The following is a 17,575-nucleotide window of genomic DNA, read 5'->3' as shown; positions in this document are numbered from 1 at the left end:
AAAGGCAGCAGATGGCAACAGCAATTTTTCACTTCAGAGAAAAACCTGCCTTACATAAATGCAGTTCAGCAATTAACATGCTTATATTCCATGAGCCCCATGTTTGCCCAACCTTCAGCTCCCTGTAGTGAATAATGAAGCTCGAGGCAAACACTGGAACTGAGATTCTATCACAGGAATCTGGCAGAATGAGAGGAGGTATTTACAGGATTCACCTTGATTTTAAAAACACCAGCTTAGCAGGGGCCCCACATGGACAGAGCTTTGGGATTTCTCTGGTCTTCCTATTTCAGCACTACTGAAACATCAGCAAGGCTGAAAACAGAGTCATCTCTCACAAAGACTCCAACAGAACAATCTCCCTGTGCTACCATAACCAGTGGAAATGAATGTACTGGATCCAAGCTTCAACCAACACACATAATGAAATCCATAAAGTGGATCATCTTAACTACATTTTGGTAATTACGAAAGACTTAATTTTAGTCTCAAGGCTGACAAAAAACCTTCTTTCTGATGTGAGTCTTTCACATCACACCAGCACACTCATCCAAACAGCAATAATTACTTCTCTTCACCAGAACTATTTTCTCTTTGCTGCTTCTTCTACTGAGTTGTGTTCACCATCTCCTCACCTTTCCAACCTGGCCTCTTGGGGTTTGTCAACGGATGGTACTGATAGTTTTCTGCTATTACAGCACCATTAAAGGGTAACATGAATGACAGAATATGAAGCAATGGAAAATGCAAACTGCTCAATGCTTGTTGTCTACCTGTCCTGTATCTCTCATGGTAAACATCATCTATTTCTAGTCCTTCTTAAATATTACGGGAAGAAACCTTTGGGTCTTTCTAACACCACTCACCACACCACATGTGAAGACAAATACCTTCAGCCAAGGGAGCATGGCTTGAAAACCCCAAGTTCCAAACCTAGGAATGTAACATCAAGTTGCATAACTTAAAGTATACACAAAAGGCTTGAGAGACATTTAAAGAAAGAAACTGCTTCATCTTATAAATATGCCTTTTCTGGGGGCACACAAGCATTGCTACCCAGCACTACCCTACCAGCTAATAATTACTTTTTAACTGAAGGTGTTAAAACACAACTTTCCTAGAGAAACTGATGCAGCATTTCCAAGAACTATATTGGCATTTCCCTGAACTGAGTAACAGCACAATGTCGGGAAATTTTCCAGCACAATTCAAGATGAAAGAGATTCATCATGCAATACTCTTTAAACATGCATTAGTACTACTACCACCATCAGATATATTGTCAACATACAAAGGAGTGAAGTTTCCAGGTAACAATTTTAACAGCAGCTGCAGTGTAGAGCAAAACTTTAACCTTCCTGACTTTAGACAAAAGTGTAGCTGAAGTTTAGGCACTAAAGTTACATCTGAAAAAGGGAAAAGCTTTGAAAATATTAAACCAAGATACTCACACAGCAAATATCAGTAAAGGTGAAGTCAAGGCATAATTCCCTTAAAGTCTCTTAAGGAAGCATTTTCTGCTTAGAATCTTATTAAATAAGTTCTTACTCACATTCAGCCATGCTGTTATCAAAACACAAACAAACCAACTGTATGACTGGGGGGAAAAAAGCACAGCTGTAGCTGCTTCAGGCAGAGAGCAGTGCAACAGGACACCTCACTGCAGTGAGCCCAGTCCCCAGACTGCAAATGGAGTAAGACCGGTATGGATGAATAACAGTCAATATATGAATACAATGGTTACATGGTTACAGAAATTATCAGATGATCTCGCTAGAGAAATGACTAAGACTTCTCAAAATATCAGTGTTTCTCACCTTACTGTGACTTGGGTTAAGACTTCCTTTGCTCTCAAAAATACTGGGAGGGGTGAGAGGAAGAAAAGGCAGCAGATGCAGCCAACAGCAAATGCTCATTAGTAGTAGTGCTGCAGCTCAGGATGGAATAAAAGTAATTATAAAGACAAACCTCCCTGTTGTGGCCAATAGGAAACAATTCTCATGTTCACTTCAACAGATATTTCAAAAAGCACATAGGCAAAGGTGAACTTTTTACATTACTCTTATAAACAGTGTGGTTTTTAAACAAAAGAGAGTGTTCTCATTGTTCTCTTTTCCCTGTTTTACAGATCTTCTGGAAAGCGATACAGGCAGGAATAGAACAACAGACAGTTTAGAAAAGCCAAAGAGAGGCAAGATAGATTCACTGGGAGATTTTGGAAAGAATCAGGTCCTAAACTTCATCAGCTGTTTTAGGACAAAACATTACTGAGGGTGGCAGAAAGAAAAATGTGTGCATACATCATCTGGAAGACATGCAGAAGTGCAAGTGTCAGACTCTAGACAAAAGAATAGATAGTTAAAATAGTAAGGGCAGAACACTAATTCAAATTAACCAAATAAGGAAGTATAACATAATAAAGGAACAAAGTAAAATATAAATTGTATTATTAACATATAAACCCCAGAACATTCAGGATCACAAATTATCCCCCTAATCTACCAGCTTAAAATTGTTCTACTTCCTTCAGCACCAGACAACTCAAGATATCACTTACAAAACTAAGCTACAGCACAAAGCACAGATAATACTTATCAGATCAAAACATTTTATCAGGTAACAAGAAAACTTCACCTCTGCCAGAATTTATTTACAGGCTTTTTTTTTCTTCTTATTTTAAACTGTCTAAAACTGCTTTAAATGTTACAAGCTTAGCTGGTACTATGAAATACTGAAAATACTGTATGACAATCAAACTAAGAGATGATAACAACTCAAAGGTCTTTTTATGGCACAAATTCTCAATATCCAAAGTTGGCACAGAAATGGATTACAAATAACATTGTGTTTGAAGATTGATTTACCATCTGTGGTCCTTCAGATTTTGTCCCTTGACCCCGGGCATTTAAGAGTTTTTGCAACAAAGAATTAACTTCCCTGAGCACTGCGTCTGTGAATTGCTCTTGCAGTTACTTACTGTGCTACAGAGTAGTTTTCACTGTAGGTTATAAAAGAGGTGTCTGAGTCAGACGTTGTGGGAGTTATCAAGGCTGCATCCTTGTCTTCTACAGATTATTTGAAACTATATTGGCAAGTCAAACCTTATCCCACAAAATCAGCACTGGTTCTCAAGAAGGAAGTTCATAAGAGAAGAAAGAGGCCAAGAGAAAAACGTCCTTCTCCGTCCTAGAAACTCGCGTTTGAAGCATGACCCCAACTGTGTTTGGAGACAGGGCGGCAGGGATGTTATCCTGCCTACAGGGCACTCGCAGCCTTTCAACCTTTGGAAGCGGCCTTAAATTATGGAGCTCTTTTTGGGGAATACAAAAGATAAGCCCAAGAACCACGAGCAGCCAGCACTCCCCAGCCGCAGGGCAGAGAGAAAAGCGACCCCCGCCCGGTGTTCCCTGTACGTGAGCCGGGAATCTCGCCGAGCAGATGACGCTTCTGAAGCCCAGAGCTTATTTCAACCTCCCCCCCACCGGCAGAGCCCGCTTCCTCTCCACCCCCCCGGGCAGGCCGGGGCCCGGCGGGACACGGGCCCGGCGCCGAGGCGAGCCCTGCGGAGCGCAGCGAGGAGAGCGGAACACCGCGGGGCCCAGGCCGCGGCACCGGGGGCTCAGCGTGTGCCCTCCCCGCCCCGGCACGGCCCCCGAGCGGGCGGCGGCCCTCCGCACGCCCGGACTCACCGCGCAGCGCTGGGCGCTCCGCCGCCTGCCCGGCCCCGCGCGGCCCGGCCCGGCCGCCGCTCCAGCGCCGCCTCAGCCGCCGCTCCGGCCCCGGCCCGGCCCCCCGCCCGCCGCGCCGCCGGTCCCGCAACAAGTCTCGCGAGAGCCGCCCTGTCAGCGCCCTCCGCGGGAGCGGCGCCTGCGCGCTCACCGCCCCGTCGGGAGCGCGGGCACGCCCCGCGCATGCGCAGTACCGCGCCGACCTACCCTGCCCTGCCCCAGCCCCGGGCGGCCGGCCCGGGAACCGCGGGGCTCGGGTCGGAGCGGGAGGGGATGGGACAGGCAGCATCCGAGCAGCACGGCCCGGGCCAAATACCTGAAAGGAGGGTATAGCCAGATGGGGGTCGGGCAACTAACCGTAGGACAAAAGCGCAAAGTGAAAGCTGCGCCCGGGGAGGCTCTGGTTGTACATCAGGAAGGATTTTTCCGTGGTTATTAAGCACTGCAACGGGCTGGCCTGGAGGTGGCGGAGACACCGTCCCTGCAGGTGTTTAAGGAAAGATTGAACGTGGCACTCGGTGCCATGGTCTGGTTTACATCGTGCTGTTGGATCATAGGTTGGCCTCGCTGGTCTCCGAGGTCTTTTCCAACCAAATTGACTTTGTGATACCGCTGTCGAGGCTCTATCTCCTTCTCAGCGTCTGGAGGCGAAATCACGCTGGCTTTGTGCACAATACTTGTCTAATTTGTCAGTGCCTCCACTTGTCTGTAAGACAGAGCCATCTACCACACCATGGAGCCAGCAGGAAGGAATTGATTTAGAAATTCTCTTAACTACCAGTGATCCACCCCAGCTTGTCCACGCAGTGTTTGAGCAGACACCGAAGGGTGCAGAGCTGCTCACCGAGCTCGGAGCAAAGAACACACCTGGTCAGCTGTTACTTGACAACTGCCATCTCTCCTGAGCAGTGATTAAGGCACCCGTGCTGTAGGAACAAATAGTTTAATCACACATGGCAATTACAGCATCCACAGAGGCCAAAATTCAGATTGCACAGGCAACTAATGTCAGGGTTTGCATGGATGACCCTCCTGATGTTCTTTTAGCTTGAAAATACTCTTAATTATAGAGTAAAGCGGTTGCTCAGGTAAACATCAGGCCTCAGTCCTTTGATAAAGGCATAAATAAAAAGCTTTCCTCTGGCTTTAGAAAGGAAGGGTGGTTTCTTGTAGGGGGACACAGTGTGGGTAAATGAAGGTGGTATGGAATGTAATCTTATCCCCCAATGAGTTGCTGCTGGACCAATTACTAAAGATTAGGAACAGGCCTGATCTTAACAGGCCACACCTATAGCCAATAAGAACATGTGGTATAAAAGAGTGAATTGGGGGGATTGGGAGTCAGATGACTACTGCAAGGATCAGGAACAGTCAGTGCTTAGAGGAGCTACCTACAAGAAACATTGAGGAGGTACGAAACTCTGAGGATATGGAATCCTTACGCTATAATGATAATAGAACTCTTGATATATACGACAACAGTTTCTGAACATGAAAATTCCTTCTAGCACTTTACTCCTGCCCCCTGAAGGGATGAGTTGCTACAGGGTTACTTTTGTCCCTCCTCAATTCCCCACCTCCAGAAAGATGCCAAGACTGGAAGTGGGCACTCAAAGTGGGCACAACCACAGTGTCCAGACATCAAATGCAGGGCCCACAGCTGGGCTCATGTAAATTTAGGATTGTTGTGGACCAAAGTCTACAATTTAGGCACAGGTAACTGATATTTTGTTGTATGACAGAGATGCACCTTTTCAGCCTCCAATTAAACCCTTTTTTAAAAAATAAACCATGACACTGGTTGCTCTCCTCAGCCGGAGTCTGCCAGGGGGGTTATGGTTACATCCATATCAAGACCAGAGTACCATCAGAATATTTACCACAACGTCAGACAATCCAGCTTATAAATTGTGTTCTGCAAACACTGCCTGCTAACATTCTCATTATAAATGCTTAAGCAGCTTGATAAAGACTGGATTAAATTTGAGCTTTAAACCCTTGGCAAGTTCATTTTCTCATCCTCACTACATTGTTTTTAAGGGGTTTTAACTAATTCCCAGGTTTTGGGGGAAGATGTGAGTTCTTCCCATACTTCATTCAAAACATTGGAAAGGGTGGGGAAAAGGAGCTTTAGGAGCTGGGATGTTACAAATGTTTCAGACATTCTTTCTGAGGATGCAGAAATGATTCATTTAGAAGTGACTCCAAGATTGATGAAATCAGAGCTGGATTCCAAGATCACTCAAGTCCCCAGTACTTGTTCCTAGAACAGTCCTACGGAATCTTGTGTTTCATGTATGCCCTCAAGATGGGCATTCAGAAGTTCACAGTAAGTTTCTGTAGAAGCTGAAAGAAGTTATAGGAGCTACTTTTAGCTGGACTTGAAAAGCCAGCTATGGCCAACAGCTGCCAGTTGAATGACAGCTACTTTATGGGGCTCCAGCTGCCTGACTGTAAAAGGGCAGTCCTGGAAATCAAACAAGCAAGAAATTTCAGAAATAGCAGAGATTAGAGTGTTACAGAAAGATGTTCCTAACTGAGGAATTGCTGAGATGTACTTGCTTGCAAACAAATCCATGTAGAACGTTCCCCAGCCTGCAAACAAGTTAATACTTTATAGAAACACACAATTTATTGTGCAATACTGTGCAGCTTTGCTACAGCAAAAGCCAAAATCCTGACATAGCTGTGAGCAAGGGTGAAAAAGGCAACAGAGACATTGTTTTGCTAAAGATTCAATTTCAATTTTTTTTTTTTGCAGTCTAGGAATAGCTTGAATTTTCTATGACAGTTGATGATGATAAAATATAATCCAAGATTAGCTCTGAGTATTTTAAGAAGGTAAGAAAAATCCTTGTGTCTGACATTTCTTTTGGATACCTTTTTAAACTTCTCAGAGCAGTCTGGGAAAATAAATGTATGGGTTTTGCTATCAATAGATCAGAGGAATATTTGTTAAAATGGGTCAAGCAGCCACTAAAGGTTTGAAATTGCTGCTTGGAATAGTTGTATTAATGCCATGTTCCTAAGGCTGTTCTCCTCAGACATGAGGATCTGTCATCATCATGAACTACAATACACTTGACAATTTAAGGAACTTTGTGTTTGTTGCAATGTTTTTTTTAAAGGCATCTGGCACAATAATTGTAATGAAATACATTTATAACATGCACCTTTCTTCCTCTGACGCATTTCCTGCTTTCAAAGAATTGTAGTGTTTTTTTAAAAAAAAGCAAACCCTTGATTAGCTCAGCACATCTGAAGATGCTCCAAATTCTACACTGTGATTCTGCATTGTAGTGCTGCAGTTTGTGCAGGGTGACACTCTGTGTGCTGTGTATAAGTTGGATCTAAGCAGCCTGATCTAAGCAGGACACAATGCTTGCTCCCATGGAAAATCAGACATTGTGCCACAGGGAATGTGCAATAGATGTAGACAGGCCCCGATCAATTTTCTTCCCAGTTGAAAATTTACTGCCACAAAACTCTTCTGACAGCTGCGAGGGGACTGCCTGGATATTCACCTCTGTCTGAGATGTGCAGGGATCCAGTGGGTGCGCCACAGGGGGGAATGACAGGAATGTAGGCACAGCATGAAGGGAATGGGGAATGCTGGGAATGGGGCTGTGGAGATTTATTGCATTAATATTACCTTCTTGCCTTTTGCTTCCCACATCAACCCATGTCAGCCTCAGTGTGATAATCAAACCAGGGACATTAGCCATAAAATCCAAAACTATTCCATTTACTACATATTTGGGTCTGTCTTGGAACAAAGTTGCTTCAAACATGCTTGATGCAACCAAAGAGCAACAAATATGACCTGCTGTAGCAAGATGCTGAATACCCTGAGAAAAACCTAACACTGAAGTTCTAAAGTCAGACCATAGACTGAAACAAAACTGCAGGTACCACATACAGACAGAACTGGCAACAAATTCACTTTTTTTGTCAGCTCATATTAAAATGGACACCAAGGAGGGGAGTCTACAAGACTTAAATGCTATTACTAGAGTTTCTCTAAAACCTTAATTCAAGATTTAGGTTTCTGGTCTATAGGATTTCCCCACATGCCCATATTTGGAACATTGTGTGACAGGACTAATTAGGGAATCAGACAGCAAAGCTAGGGAAAAAACCCTGTCCAAATGTGTTTTCTGTGTCTGTTCTTCAGAGAGCAGGATAATGAATGAATTGGGTAACTACTTCGCTGTATATTGCTGAGTTGATCTCATTTTGATTTGCAGCTTTAGGTTAGTGCTAAAAGCAACAAAATCAAAGGGATGGAATAGATGTATGATAACAGATAATAGATGTGTACACATATAAATATATAGATATCCATATTCTGCAAACAGGGAAACAGAGGCATAGAGGGCCTGCCCAAAGCCATACAATTAACACAAGTGTTCAGAAGCATTAGGAAGAGAATTGGCAGTTTTTAACTTCTTAGCCAGCTGAAACCCTCCTCATGCTCTGCCCTGGCTTCTCACACACACCCTGAACTGTTATCACAACTGTCTGTCTCTGTAAATCTGCCCAAGTGCAATCAATAAGTGTTGCTGCTTGTGACCCAGACAGAACAGCTGATCTGCCAGAACAGCTTCACAATTTTACTCATTACAGATCTCAAGAGCACTTTAAGCAGTTTAATCACCATGTGAGACAAACAGGGGCTGTTCTGACTTTTATAGACCAGGAGATGCGAAAACCTAAGCTCAAAACTAGCAGAAAAAAGGTCCAAACCAAAACCACCCATGAGTATTACATTCAAGCAGATTTCTTTCCATACCACCTGTGTTTCTATGGTCACAAAGAAGAAATTACAAGATTTATAAAACTGACTGTGTAGGGAAGGCTGTTCTACCTGGGACCTGCAATAGCTGTCACTGACATTAAGATATTAAACAATAAAATCAGTTGGCTGGGGTCACCCAGAACTGCTTAAGCTCTGAAAGAGACCTGTAAAAGAGAACCAGATGCAACTATAGTGTGCCATCCCCTTTTCTTTAGTACAAAAGGACTTCTGCTTTCTTCCTATTCCCAATCCAGTCATCTGTCATTTTCAGGACAGCCTCGAATTGTCAGTTCAATTACCTCTCAGTTTGGAGAAAAACAAAGCAGATGCTGCTTATTACAAAAAGGCAGAATCGCTTTCTTTTGTGAAATATCTTATCTCACTTATTTTTTACAGTCAGACACTGAATTACATGTGAATCCCTAATTTATTAAGCAATACACAGGAGCTGGGAAGTAATGTAATTCAGCTAAAATGAAATACTGTCTTCCCTTCAGCTTTGGTAAAGGTGGTGGTCAACTCAACTACTCCTTTTAATTTTTAAGACTCAGTCAGTTTATGTATCAATCTTCCCCTTTCAATTCCTTTTTCCACTATGTACATTATAATTATAGTAATTTCTTAGCATCTGTTATGAAATATGCAAGGGGGGGGGGGGAATCAGACAAACAGCCACTGCCTGTTCTAAACAATACAAAATATTCTCACTGATTCAATTATATTTAAATTATTTTGCATGACTGTCCAGAAACTCTACTTGTCAAATACTGATTAAAATGCAACTTCAACACTGTTAGAGAGCTTAACTAAAAGAAAAAGACAAAGAAAGGTTTGGGGTTTTTTGCATACAGTACCTGCTTTAAAGTGGTCCTAGTGAAATTCTCATGTCTGCTCCCCACAGCAGCCACCCTGGTGTGGACTGACTGAAAGGCACATGCAGGGAGGTCAAATAGTCCCGTGGATGTGCCGGGCTCCACAAGCTGCTCCAGGCGGAAGCTCACAGCAGGCTGAGCCCTGGCTCTGCCCATGTGCTGTGGCCCCAGGGGGAGCCAGCAGATCCCTCCCGCAGATCCCTGCGCTCACACACGGGAGATGAAATGAACCTTTAGCAGACTACCCACACAGGTTTGAATTATTTCATTTCTATGAGCTCACTTCCCACCAAAATGATACAGGAGGCCTTTACAAGGTGTAACAACTCCAAGAAATATAAGGGTGTGGAGGAAAAAAGCACTCAAGGAATACTTTAGAAGCTATTTAGAAGCAAGTATGGGAAGTGATCTTAATTTGCAGGCAAAATTGACTGATTTGTGGTTTTCTCCATACCAAAATACTACATTGCTATAAATCCAGAATGATTTACCATTCATTTACAATCCTGCAATATTAAGCAATAGAGAAGATGACTTGAGCACTGTCCTGTAGACCAGGTCTTTACAGCAAAGTTCTCAGGTCCAAAAATCACACCAGCTAAATGCTTCTTGAGTGCTTCACAGCTTTTGCCTTGAGTTTCCCTTTGTCACCCACTCCTAAAATACATGGGAAAAGTGCTCTCTGGACACCTGTCCTATTTCTGAATCTGTAGCAACACCGGCCAATTCAAGGGTGTCTCTGCTCCTCCAACCTCCCCTGTAATAAGGCATTTTGATGTTTTTCATTTATTCACAGCACTCTGCAAGCACGAGGTCCCTAAGGTGAGCAGTTAGATCAGGTTTACCAAGGAAGTGAAGGCACCAACGTGTTAAAGGTGCAGCCTGCCAGCCCCTGTAAGTGAACATTTCACTGACAAAAATTCTATACACAGTGTGTTTGTGAGTGAAACCAGGGTTTATCAGGGGCTTGTTTAAGATCCACAGCAAATCCGTGTCAGAGGCAAAATAACCCATATTCCAGATCTCTGTTCAAGATGTATCTTTACTCTGACCTTTTACTTAAAACCTTCAATTAACTAAGTAGATTTTATTGGGTAGAACAATCTAAAGAGGAACTAATGAGATGCTTGTGCAGCACTAAGCACAACTTATGATTTTGTATTATTGCAATTGAAGTAGGACATTTATCTTCTTTCCCTTCATTGTACCGTCTCTAAACTACACCATCAATTCCCCACATCTACCATTTTGTTTCCTTCTAAGTCACCAAAATCACTTTCAGCATCACTCAGGTGTTATGGGAATTTTATTTGTTAACTGATTCTAAGGAAATCTTCTGAGTATCAAGATTCAGAAAATCCAGGAATTCTGTGGCCTTGATTCTCGTCACTGAAATTTAAATTGTATTTCAAAGAGCTGAAATCACACCCGTAGAATCCTGCACTGTGTGTATCCAGACACCGTCAAAGTAAACTGTCTCAAAGGAGAATGGAGAAGTCCTCAAAATGCTACATTCTTAAACTGCATCTGCAGTGAAAACAATGCAGAGCTTAAGCTCTTTGTACAAAATTGCAAACAACTGCACCAGGCTTTGGCATTTGTAGTTTAGCAAGCTAATCGAGTTTTGTAACAAAATATCGCACGTGGGAACTGCCACATCGCAGCTCGAGATAATACAAGCTCTGCAATGAATTAAAGGAATAGGAAAGGAGTTAAAATTGTCAGACAGACATCTTTTCAATTTACTATGAATTCAGAAGCCCCAAATGTCTGCAGGCAGAGGCACAGCAGTGAGGCATCTCTGTCTCACACCTCTGACTTCCTTTGCAGATTCTACAGAGGCTTAGATTTCATGTTAAGATTACCGGCTGCCTGGGTTTGTGTGCTCGTCCCTGCCATGGTTTCCTGTGCACCTGGCACCCTGCGCCCGCCTTCACCTCATGGCTCCCAGTCTGTTGGCTCTCTACAGCAAAAGTGGCTTTTCAGCGGGAGATCTGCAGGTGTCACCCTCCTCTTGCAGGTGTCACCTCCTCCTGCAGCAGCACAGTCCCCTAAAAGGGACTCACCTTCTCTCTCACCCCCTGCCCTGGGGCACCCACCACGGCCTGTCATTGACGACGGCACGGAGCCTCGGGCCACAGACCGCTCTGGGGCCCTCTACATGCCCTCCGGCGTTCCCTTCACCCCAAAGTCACTTCACTGCCCCTCACTGCCGTCCCCACGACGTCTCCCCAGGAGCCTTGGGGTGACCCTCGCCCTGGGTCTCCGCTCCGCCCGCCGCCCCCTCAGCGCAGCCGCCCTTTCCCCTCAGCCTCCCCTCACGGCCGGCCCCGACCTGCTGCCAGGGCGGGCGCCTGGCTTCGCGCGCCACCCGGTCCAGCCAATCAGCGCGCGGCGTGCGGGCGGCCGCGCGGGCTCGCACCAACCAGACAGCGGCTTCTTGCGGCGGCCCCGAAGCGCCCCCGCAGGCCCCCGGCGCCGGGGCGTCCCGCCTGCCAGTGACCGAGATGGCGGCCCCGGCCCCGGCCCCGGTGGCGCGGCGGGCGAGCGGCCCCGCCGGCAGCGCCCGGCGCGGCGGGTGAGTACGGGCCGGACGGCGGGGCAGGGCTGGGCAGTGGCCCTCTGGGGAGCACGGCCGGGGGTCCCCTTCTCGGCTGGGGGCTGCCCGCCACGAGGGGGGAGGCCCGAGGCAGAACCCGCGGCGGTCCCGCAGCCCTGCGGCCCCGCTGCCCGCAGTTCGCCGGCGCGTTACCCAGCGGCTTAGGAAGAAGAGGAAATTAGAAAAGCACACACAAAAGGCAGTCTAAACACATGATGGCAGCTCAGCGCACCGGCGGCGCCTCTCCCGCAGCTGCGGGACAGGCTCCGGCTAGGAGCGCCACGGAGCATCCCCGGGGAACACCAGGCTCGGAGCATCCCCCGGGAACACCAGGCTCGGAGCATCCCCCGGGACACCGGGCTCGGAGCATCCCCCGGGACACCGGGCTCGGAGCATCCCCCCGGGACACCGGGCTCGGAGCATCCCCCTGGGACACCGGGCTCGGAGCATTCCCCCGGGAGCCAGACCGGGGGGTGCCCATCAGCCGTGGGTGCGCTTGGGGTAGCTGCAGTTTCATACTCCGCATGAAGGTTTAGTGTCTGGTCCTAAATTCTGGCCTTTAGGAGCTTTTCCAGACTCCTTCAGCCGGGATAGCAGCATTCCTGCAGCTGGTTCTTTCATATTGCTTCACTCCTGTGCCTACTTCAGCGCAGTGTTCTGATCAGAAGTTCATGGCACACTTTGATTTGTCCCAGACATCCCCCGGTTCAATTCTCAAAAGCTGTGATCCATACAGTTCTTGCTGTTTGTCTGTTTGGGAGCTTTTCACTGTCAGAATAATAGAATCTGTTATTGTTAAGGAAAAGCCTAACAAATCCCTTTTAAAAATGCCATTACATAAAGCATGAGAAGTTTGTCTTAGATGATACTATCTACCCAGAAGATAGAAAGGAAAAACCCATGAACAGGAGTGGAGAGTGTTTTAGTACACATTTAACACTGAGTTTTCACAGGAAATCTTGTGCCATGGAAAAGTTTCCTTAAGTTAGGCATACCAGTGTTAAAAGTTACCAAGATAATAGCAGAGACCATAAGCACCCATCCATCTTCCTGAGGCAGCTACCAAGGCATAGATACTTTCATGTTTTCTCTGGAAAGGAAGCTACTAAGGACTGCTTCTTTAAAATCCTATTCTTTCCCCCAGCAATTGTAGAATAAACTTCCTAGTTGAACAGGCAGCTCACACACAATGGGACACAATGGAATAGTAGCACATGAGCTCTATGAAACACTTTAAATTACTTAGAAATGTAGGTTTCTATGTAAACAAACTGTTACTCAACAGCTGCTGTACTGCATTAATCTACAGGGCTTGCTCAGATGTAGTAAAATTTGAATACCCTAGCAAGCAAACTAAATTTATTCTCCAAGAAATCTGCCTAATATAGGCATACATAGAAATAGCTACATGGTGCTGGTTTTGTGCAAGATATGGAAGTGGTTTATATTTCCTATGTTTTAGTCAAACTTATTGAAAAGAAATTTACATAATATTCTTTTTAACCATGACCTTTTGAGCAAACACCTTGCCAAAATTTTTTATCTGATGAGAGGATTAAGATATTAGTGCTTCTAGCCTTGGTTGCCAAACAAATCAATATTGGTGCTGCAGGTGGAAGCAAGAAAACAAGCAAGAAAACAAGCAAGAAAACAAGCCTTTGTCCTCTAATCTTCACATTACAGCTCTGCTTACATCTTGATCTGTCAGAGCCCTACCCAAATTAGGTGTTGGAAGCCACTGCAAGCACTCAGACCAACCTGCCCCAGACACAGCCCTGAGAAGGTGTGGGTTGGGAGGGCTTATATCCCCCTGTGGCTGGCTGGGCCTGGCCAGGAGCAGAGCCAGAGGCCACGGGGGATTGGCCAAAAGGGTTGGGTTGGGTTGGCCAAAAGGGTTGGGTTGGCCAAAAGGTTGACATTGGCCAAAGGGGTTGGGTTGGCCAAAGAGAGTGACTTGCTCAGGCAGCCTTGTCCTGTGCTTAGACCTGTGGGAGCAGGGTTTGCTTTGGATTGGATGGGTTCACATCTGTGATAATGTATGTGTTTGAACACTGAATAGTGCACTGTGCATCTTTGGAATGCTCTTGAGTGAAGACTGGAGGGAGATTCTTCAGGAGCTGCAGAGAGCTCCTGTTTTCCTTTCACAGTAGAGTGAGGCAGCTCACTGCCCTGTTTCTAGACGCAGCTCATCCTACATGTGTTTATCATAAAACTTTCATGAGGCTTGTGAGAATAGCAAAACACACAACCTGTGAAGTGCCTTTCCTAGGTAAGGGCTGTGCTTGGAATGGGTGTTTGAGTTTGGTCTGAATGGCCTTCAGGTGCTGAGTCTGCTCTGGGAAGCTCCAGAGAACACCTTCCTATTGGCACAGTGTTTATCAAATATCTCCAAATGGCAAACACTGGTGTAAGAATGCTTTTTTACCTGTATTTACTATAAACTATGAATACAACACCTTTATTTATAATCTAGAATTAAGAGGAAAAGCTGCACTTTTGTCTCTGAGTCAGTGTATATCAGCAAAAATTGATTTCCTAAAAGGTCCTATAAATACAGCACAAGTTTTTTAAATTTTACTTTGTGCCATTTTCTTTCTGTGGTTTTCTAACATTTCAGTATTATTTAATTTTAAATGGAGGTAGTTATACAATCCTGGTTACAATATCATGATGATGAATGACAGCTGTCACTTTTGCAGTGAATTCTTCCATAGATTTGCTTTAAAAAATTCTTTTCAAGGCATTGTGCCACAACATCTTGTCTCTGCAGAAGCTGTAGGGGCCCTTCCACCTTTCAGAATTGTGCCTTTTATTGCATTTTTCACTTTGATCCAGACTCTCTACATGCTGTGACTTTCTGTGGCAGGCACTACCTGAAGCAGAAAAAGTAAAGCAATCCTTTAGTTCCCAAACACACTTTTTTCTTTTTAACCAAGTAAGGAAAAATGAACACAGCAAATACTTCTCAGATTTACAATACCTTAATTTGTAATAGTATCAGCCCCTGTGGAAACAGTAAGGTAGACTAAACTAATGATATAATTTTTTGTTCATTTTCCTTTTGATAATTGCTTCTCAGCTCAACAAAATGAAATTAAAACAAGTGTTCTTTCAGTTGTGGAACATCTTTTTTTATCAGTCTTAATCTTACAAGTAAACCATTCTTACAAGTGTGCCAAAGCAATTCCCTACTCCCTTTCTCCCTCTTTGTTGCTCAGGTTTCATTTTGAGCAATGACTGCCTTTTGAAACAGTCCAGTGTGCAAGTTCTGAACGTGCTGGAGAAATTAGGAAGGTGTCAGATATTTTTTATTGGAAAATTCTTAGCAAGTAAGGTTTAAACAAAAAATAATTTCATCTCCAAGAGGCACAGTTGTCAATGGATGACACTCAAAGTTCATTTCAAATTTAATCCTGTTTGTGATTCAGTGCAGACTAGACCTCTCTCTGATTCCTGTCATTTAGGAAGGGAAGCAGAGACTGTGAAATCAGCTCCTGATTCTTCACAGCCAGGCTCAAATGAGATATGTGACTGCTGCTGGGTTGATAATACTTAGCACATATACAACACTATTTCAGAGGATCTCACTTTACAGATACTAATAAATTTACTTCACAGTCTCCCTCTGAAGCAGATATGCTCATTCCTGTCTACAGTCTGGGGTTATTGAGGCAGAGAATGTTTAGCTGGCCCAAATTCTGACAAGTCTTTTTTCACAGGCAGATACTGAAGCCAAGAAGTGTGTCTGCCAGCTCCCTTGCTGTAATTATTCCATGCTCTCAGTGGGTCTCAAAGCAATTGACAGTATCACTTGATGCACCTTTGGAAGGCCATATATCAGCAAATGTGCCCATGTTGCAAATGATCAGGCAGACATCAGCTCCTCATGAGTAGGAAGACCGTATGGTTCTGCTGATATCAAAACAATCAGCTCAAATCAAAGCCATTTTCTCCAAGGCAGCTGCTTTTTTTGGTTATTATCTGTTCCCCCGTGTTTCTATTCTTGGTTGACAGATCAGGCTTCTGTTCTTGAGGAATTCACTTTTGGCAGCAAGAAATGTTCACACTCCCCATCATTTTTCATACACTAATCTGTCTTGGGAATTTTCAGTAAATAACATGAAAGCATCAGTGATTGAACACTTTAAGGAAAATAGTATCATTAGGTTGATTTATTTTTCTTCCTAAAGACAGCAGCTTCTGAAACATATTTTTCTTTTCAACTGCCTATTGGTTCTATAATTGCCTGATCTTTCTTTTTGCTAGTTGCTTTATAAGTTTGGTAGGTAATATATCATGCTGTATAGTTTTTTATTAAAAGTCAACACTGCTGTCTCATACTGATGGTTAAGGGATTTGAAATCCTTGGAAAATCTGAGCCATAGTATTTTTACCTATATAAATACACTGGCTGCATAAGACATTGTAATTCAAGAGATGATCTGGTAAAGAAAATGGTGAATGGACCCTTGCAAAGTTCTGCTGTCCAGAGGGATGTTTCAAACACTTGTTGATACTCAGATTGAGCTACAAGACTTGCTGTTTGCTCAGGGTACTTTCAAACTGAAACAGGTTGAGGGGGGATGTGGATATTTTCCAATTTAAAAAGGATATCAGGCACACATAGCAACCCAGGCACAGAACTCACTCAATCATGTAAAATAGAGATATTCTGAGGTGGGTTGCAGACCTCTCCCCACAGCTGTGGGATAACCATTGCCTGGGTTTGGCATACAGGACTTCCAGACAGTTGACTTGCTGTTAGCATTGGATTATTTGGTAAACCCTATCCTGGGTTTCACTCTTGCCCAATGATTTGGAAATATTTTTCAGGCTGAATGCAACATGATGACACTTGAACACCACATCCAGCCGTTCCCAAGTTTCACAAACTGCTCTAGGCTTGAAAATCCTGAGGAGAATGTGCTGGGAAAGTGGAAGGGGTAAACTGCCTGCACTTGGAGCTTGTGGTGTCTGATTAGAGCAGCCACAGCTTCAGGCATCTCTGATTGTCTGCAGCTGAATATTTAACACCCTCCAACATGTCCCAGCAAAGCAGTCCCACTTCATTTCTGTCCTGCAGAGTGGAACATGTCGACGTGACTAATTGCCTGGGCAGACAGAAGAGAGATAAGAGCAGGGAGGACAGAAGGAAGCAGATATTCCAGTGTGGAATAGCAGTGCACAAAACTAGGACAGGTCCAGAGTGTGGAGAGTTCCTGCATCAGGGGAGGGAGGGAGGTGGGAATTGCAGGAGTTCCTGAAACAGAGGACTCTGGTGGGGGAGCACACAAGGACTTTGCAGAGTGAGTGGATGCACAACTCTGCAGATTTGCAGGCTGCCTCCAGATTTATTAAGTTGCTGCAGCCTCAGTGTGTGAAGCTATTTCCCAGGTGTTTGCGAGACCTCTGTAATGCATGTGAGGTGTTTAGTTGGAATGACAAAATTCTTGCAGTTTTATTTTGATAGATTCTGCATTTAAAAGAAAGTGTGCAAATCACATCTTCAATGGCTCCAGTGCCAGTCCAGGTGCAGAAATTGAGGAAGGTTGATTTCTCATCCTAGCTTGTCTTTGCT

General features: G+C 44.5%; 2 protein-coding genes across 3 annotated transcripts in view; one reads left to right on the top strand and one right to left on the bottom strand.

Moving 5' to 3' along the window:
- GRB2 (growth factor receptor bound protein 2) overlaps nt 1-9,495 on the bottom strand; it is a 55,634-nt gene extending 46,139 nt beyond the window's left edge. Inside the window, exon 1 of one of the 2 annotated variants that reach the window (XM_030961849.1) lies at nt 9,381-9,495. The gene's annotated coding sequence lies outside the window, so the exon portion shown is untranslated. Of the gene's footprint in view, nt 1-3,689; nt 3,839-9,380 lie in introns of those variants that run through there. The other variant, XM_030961848.1, reaches the window with a different exon arrangement.
- Nucleotides 9,496-11,849: 2,354 nt separating this feature from the next.
- TMEM94 (transmembrane protein 94) overlaps nt 11,850-17,575 on the top strand; it is a 51,147-nt gene continuing 45,421 nt past the window's right edge. The window contains 1 exon segment of the mRNA XM_030962037.1: nt 11,850-11,976. The gene's annotated coding sequence lies outside the window, so the exon portion shown is untranslated.

Source organism: Camarhynchus parvulus, chromosome 18 (assembly GCF_901933205.1).
Source record: "Camarhynchus parvulus chromosome 18, STF_HiC, whole genome shotgun sequence".
Classification (NCBI taxonomy): Eukaryota; Metazoa; Chordata; class Aves; order Passeriformes; family Thraupidae; genus Camarhynchus; species Camarhynchus parvulus.
The sequence above is the reverse complement of the archived record's forward strand: the minus strand, read 5'-3'. Positions and strand labels throughout refer to the sequence as shown.